The 6,000-nt window shown below is 39.0% G+C and overlaps 1 long non-coding RNA gene across 1 annotated transcript in view; it reads right to left on the bottom strand.

Annotated features, from left to right (window-relative positions):
* Nucleotides 1-759: 759 nt before the first annotated feature.
* LOC136358476 (uncharacterized) overlaps nt 760-6,000 on the bottom strand; it is a 155,681-nt gene continuing 150,440 nt past the window's right edge. The window contains exon 3 of the long non-coding RNA XR_010743113.1: nt 760-799. This is a non-coding gene — a long non-coding RNA (uncharacterized lncRNA). The remainder of the gene's footprint in view (nt 800-6,000) is intronic.

Here is a 6,000-nt window from a genome sequence, read left to right as displayed (position 1 = left end):
CATCAGATTTTATGGACAGAAGAGGGTTGGGTCTGGCTGATAATTTGGAAAAAAGATGAGAGGGGAAACCCCCAGCACAGCAGGAACTGATGTTAGTGAAACAATAGCTGGAACTCTGACTCATTGCTGAAGCAATGTCCAAACACGAGCATCAGAGGACACGCTGTACTGCAGAAAGAGACAGCCTCTGTATAAGCTGCACACCAGGAGACCTAAAAAATTCTTAATTTTGATAAAGTTAAAAATCACTCTACACATTTTTTAAGAGTGAGATCATTGTTCCCCAGGTGGTTTTAGATTTGGTTAATACATTTTGCCAGACTCCAGCAATTTTAGCTGTAGCCCGTTCTTTGCTTTTCTGTTTTCTGCTGCAGTAGAACACTGCACCATGAGCTGTATTAACAAGTCTCTGTAATCACTTACCATACAGTAAATGAGTGCTTTAAAAATATTTCCCGACTTAAGCTATATGACCATGCAAAAAGTTTGAAAAGTCTGCTGAGTTCAAGAGCTTTTGGATTTGTTGAAATGCCATAAAGGAATGCTCTTTTGGGGGCAGGTAGACAGTCTGATTATGTGCACAGTATGATCACAAAGCCAGGGGGAAAAAAAGAAAAAACTGAGCTCACCTGCTTGCCTAAGGCCAATCTTTTTGTTTCTTAATCCAGCTCTTGCTCTCGCTACCTGAATGAAATCATACTTGGAGAAAGCTTGTCCTTTAGGTCAGAGGTACAATCACAAGACTGCCTTTTTCTCTTTTGCCGCGGGTTTTGCATTTCAGGAGTTGATGAAATAATTCCTGCATAAAGTAAACAGGACTCAGTTCAGCTGAATAGAACAGATTTACCCAAGATTTCAAATGAACACTAAGAAATGTGAAGCACTTTAGGCCACAAGCTCAGTTTCAGAGAAAGATATTCACAGCAGATCCTGACAAATGAAAACACCAGCTGAGTCAAACTATTTCAAAGCCAGACTATTTTATATACAATCAGCCTAATAAATGGAAAAATGTGTAAATCTGCTCCTTCTAGGGCATTATAAAATGGCATTACATAGGAGATTGATTTCCAGAGCTCCCAGGAGTATGCTCTCTTTTCCTGATGTACATGTCTAAGCACCATTAACACAGTTACCAGGGGGACAATATACATGTCAGTATAAAGTACATGATCAGAACTTTCTGAATTACAACTCCCTAATTAGTGTCCCTGTGTCAATTATCCCATTCTGGATGTCAAATATTTCATGAGGATTAAATTTCAAAATACACAGTCTCTCTGATATATAAAATCCCAAAAGGCTGCTCAAACATATATCCATGTTATTATATCACATAGAGCAGGTGAAAGATTAAACAGTCTGCCACATAGATCTGCAGTTTTAAAGCTACCATGCTTTTGATACCATTTAATTTGGTTCTGCAGTTTCATCCATATACTTTTACTTGTGGGGATACACACTGTGCCAATCAGGAGGAAAAAAAAAAAAGAAAGGATTCAAGTTTTCAGGCAACATTTTCTTTTCCAAAATAGTGCCAGCACTGTAATTCAATACCTAAATTGAACCTCTCTGACCCCTCAATCCAAAAAGAAAGGTCAGGGGAGAGAAGGAGAGGAAGAAGAAAGAGGCTCTACAATGCCAACTTCTGAGAAATCTGCCAGGAATGTGTCTAGCTGGGACATGAGCATATCCAGTTAGAAGCATTTAGGCTTTCAGATTAAATCATATTTCCTCTAAGAAATCTGGTAATATATTAATATTCAAGTTTTAAAACAAACTTGGCCTCCATCTATTGGAGGAAGTAGATCCCTAGGTGAGCAAAATAACACAGGGCTGATTCTACAGGGCAGAGGAACACACCTAAATTAAAATCTCTCCAAACTGAAGTGTTTCCAGAGTGAGTATGAACTGGTGAATTAAGACTTAAAATATTTTACACCAAGGACAGTTCTGATGCCTCAAAATTTCAAATTTTTTAAAGTTGAATGTTTGGTTTAACTTGTTGACCTTTCCCTGTCACTTTTCCACAGATGTCTTGATCAAAAAAGTGGTAACATAAAAATGCTATAATGAGCAAATTTACTGACTGAAACCAGAACAAAGAATCCTAATTAACTATTCAAGCAAATGCACAGAAAGCAACTTTTGAGGTTATAATTGTAAATATTGTGTCAGAAACTCAGGCCTCACAATGACACCTATCTATTTGAGATAGAAGCAAGCCTAATCTGCTCATTGTCATTAGAGAACACAATAGACTACTCTTGGACAAGCAACGACCCAAGTATTAGTTCCAGAAATAATTAAGGAAATACTTTAAAATATCAAAGGAAAGAGAATTATGTGTGGCTACAAAGAGGCGAAATATAGCAAATAAGCCATCTATTACAAAGAAATATCCAGTCCCAGTCAAGGGTTCCTTGTACTCCATTTGTGCTGTAATAGCATATTGAGATATGCTAAGAGCTTAGAAAGAGCCAAATATTGTGAAAATTCAATGTTCTAAACTGTAGCATCCTTTAAGATCTCAGGCCATGCTTTAGAAGAGGAGAAATAAAAAAAAAAAAAATAAAATAAATGAAACCAGAATGGCCCAAAATGCCTAGAAGAGCTTTATGCATCCATGAGCTACATTTTACCAAGCAATTTCAAGGATATTTCAAAGTCCTGAAGTAAAGCTTCTGCCGTCAATGCTCTCTGTAAGCAGGAAGTCCCTTTATCCCACCCCTGTGGGAGCTGTGAACTGCTGAAGACTCTGTGAACCACAGGACTCTTATTAGACACACGCAGAACAAAAAGTGCAGTGTGGCACCTCCCTGTGCTCTCACCTCAGAGCACATCCTGAACACAATTCCAACACAGATAATACCATCAGCCATTGACAACACAGTGTTTTCCCATTAAAATGGATCCCTTTTCCAAATTACATTTTTCTCACATTTGCTATTTCATACCAACTCTATTAATAAAGACAGACATCATTTTCATCCTGTGCTATCCTTTGCAGCGGTGCCTAAATTCAGCAGTTCGTCAGTGTACACTACACTTTAATAACCCAGGGTCAACCGAATTTCCTCCTCCTAGTGCTCTCTCCCCACAACTTCTTCACGTGTTTCAGCTTTACTTTGAAGTGACTTCCTTGCCTGGCATGCTAAAATCCAGAAACAGAGTGCCTATCATTATGACTGCAGTTCATGCCCTGACTCGTCACAGCAGAAGGAGAATTAGACCATAATCTCCTAAACAATGTAGAATCTGTAAATCAAAACCAACCAGCTCTTTCTGGCATGTAGATCAATGAACCCATGTGGGGGTAGGAAAATCCAAGAAACTCTTCTAAGGTGAAGTCAGCCTCGGTGTATGAATTTGTTCAGCCTGGATTTTTTTCTCTCCTCTGCCCCTTTATGCCCTCAAAAGAAGTGTTCAGAAAACAGTTTTTATTGCATCCTGGAAAACAGCAGCTTCTGCTGGATCAGGGGACAAAACAGGCACACACAAGTTTCAAATACAAGCAGCACAGAGATTCAAACCAACTTACCTTCAGTGCTACCCCACCTAGTCTTGATGGTAAGGATGTTTGCATTTCTTTGCTCTAAATATAAAAACAAACAGTGGCTGTTCTAATCAAAGGAGTATTAACATGTTGCCAAGAAAATTTACAATGTATTAAAACATTCATATAAACCCTAGAGTTATTTCACTGAAGAAACACAAACTACCATAGCCTCGCACAAAAAATAGTTGGACAGTCAGAGGAATGGACTTTAGCCTGATAGAGTAACATACAGTTTTTCAGCATGGGATAATAATTTCCACAACAGAGTGTATGATAGGTTTCTACTTGCAGAAGTGAAGCCCTATCAGCCTGACTGATATGTCATCCTGAACTTAACTGGGATAGCCCAAGTCCCACTGACACTTTACAATGTAAATTATTAAAACCTCACAGGTGTACAGGGAGCTCGCTTCCAGTAGCACAAGGGAGCCTAAATATAATCCTCCAAATAAGTGTCCATAAAGACCAATTTTTTCCTTATCCATCCTAACGAAAGATGTTGAATCCAAAGCTTATGGAAAAGAGATTTAAAGTAAAAACAATTCTCTGTAGTTGTCTTTGCTTTCTCAGCTTTCATGTCTACCAGGTTCTTCAGAGTTTCTGGTTTTTCCCTAATGGCTGCAATGCTCCGGGAAGGGAGAAAGTGACAGAGGCCGATCTGCTGACCACATACACCCAATATGTGCTTCCTAAATCTTCCTCTTAGTGACGATTCCAAAATGGAAAATTAACAACTATCATAAACAAAAAAAATCTGTAATCCTAACTCGTCTTTCCACTCAATTTTTCATGCCAGTGTGGACCAGTGTGGAAAGAGAGGGCCTCCAGAGTATCAGCTTTAGTAGATGGGAGCACACAGGATAGCGTGAAACAGTTGGAAGGCCAGGTTTAAACATGTAACCTGAAACACTGGAAACTAGAACTCACAGCGGGTCTTAGCAACAAAATCAACAATATAGGCAGAGCATGACATGTGATCACCAAAGCAGAAGCAAGGTTGCTTAAATATAGCCTCTGTAGGTATTAGAATATTTCTGAGAAGTACACATCAAGTGCGAGACAGATGCTACTAATAAGTAGAGCTTTAGTAATTTATTTTTGTATTTAAATATCCAGCTATATTTATCTGAAAGACTTAACCATACCATTCTTGACAGAAAGGTATGCAAGTTACTTACTGCTGTCTAGACAAAAAAGATTTAAAAATGGAAAAGATAAAACCTTTGTAAAGGAATGGAAAAGTGCTTTTAGAATCCATGAGAAGGGCAGTATCTCTGCACCGGAATCCCCAGAGCTCTGGTTTTAAGAGCTTTCTCTGTTGGGGAATTTAGTATATTCACTATTTCATAAACAGTTTCCTAATGCTTGTTCTTGAACCTAAATTGTTTGGGTTTAGGAGCAGAGGTTAGTGAGTTATGAAAACTCTAGAAAGCTGGGAAAATCAATCAGTCTTACAGGCAGGAGTGTTGTCTGATGATCATCTGACACTTTTGAAGTTGTGGCCACGGTGTGGTGAACCACTTCAAACTAGGATATAAGATATGAATCATCTACAGTGAGTAAGCTGTCCCGCTTCCAAATTTCCTGAAAAAAAAAAAATCCAGACTACCTGGACACTCACACTAAGTGTTTGGACAGCTTTAAATGATCCTGTGATCTCAGTGAAGAAAATGTTCTTGAAATGAGTTACATGTTTCACCTCTATTTATAGCCTAACCATAAACCAGACCTGCTAAACAGAGGTTTCCCAATCTCTGCACAGATATTTGGTACCATGTGGTACGTTAAGCTGGAAGGAAGTAGCATACAAAGGAGTTACCACAGACTTCAAGGAGCAGAAAGGTATGAAGAATTTCACAAACTTCCCTAAATATTCAGAAACCAATATTTTTTTTGGATAGTGCAAACATTTCTCCACCACTACACCCTTTAAGCATTTAATCACCAGCCTAAACAAACAGACTGAGAGAAGTGTTCAAGTCACACTTCAGAACATCAAGTCCCTATTGAGAGAGAGAGCTCTGGGTAGACACAGGAATGAAATTGATACAGTTTGTTCCTTGATCACCCCATTTGCATTGCACAGAAGGAATAACCAGAGAGAAAGGCCAGGTGATGAAAAGTCAGAGTGCTGGCTTTATACAGTTTATGTCTCTTGTTCTGCAGGGAGCAGTGTGGAAGTTCAGGTCATGGACTCAGAACACAGTGCTCCCTGTGGGTCTCTTCCAGCCACGAGCTAGAGAGCTGCAGTCCAAACAGCAGGAGTATATAGAAAGGTGGCGCGATCCAGTCATCTCTCTTCTCCAAAAACTTTCCACGAGCAGTTGAGTAATAACTGACTTTGCTGAATGCTCACCTTTGTTCCCTGATTGGATCAAATCACTTCAGAAGCTACAGTTTATATTATTGTGCTTGTACTACCTTGAAATAGTGATCTTAAA

Source organism: Sylvia atricapilla, chromosome 3 (assembly GCF_009819655.1).
Source record: "Sylvia atricapilla isolate bSylAtr1 chromosome 3, bSylAtr1.pri, whole genome shotgun sequence".
In the NCBI taxonomy this organism is placed as follows: Eukaryota; Metazoa; Chordata; class Aves; order Passeriformes; family Sylviidae; genus Sylvia; species Sylvia atricapilla.
This window is presented reverse-complemented; position numbering and strand designations above follow the sequence as displayed.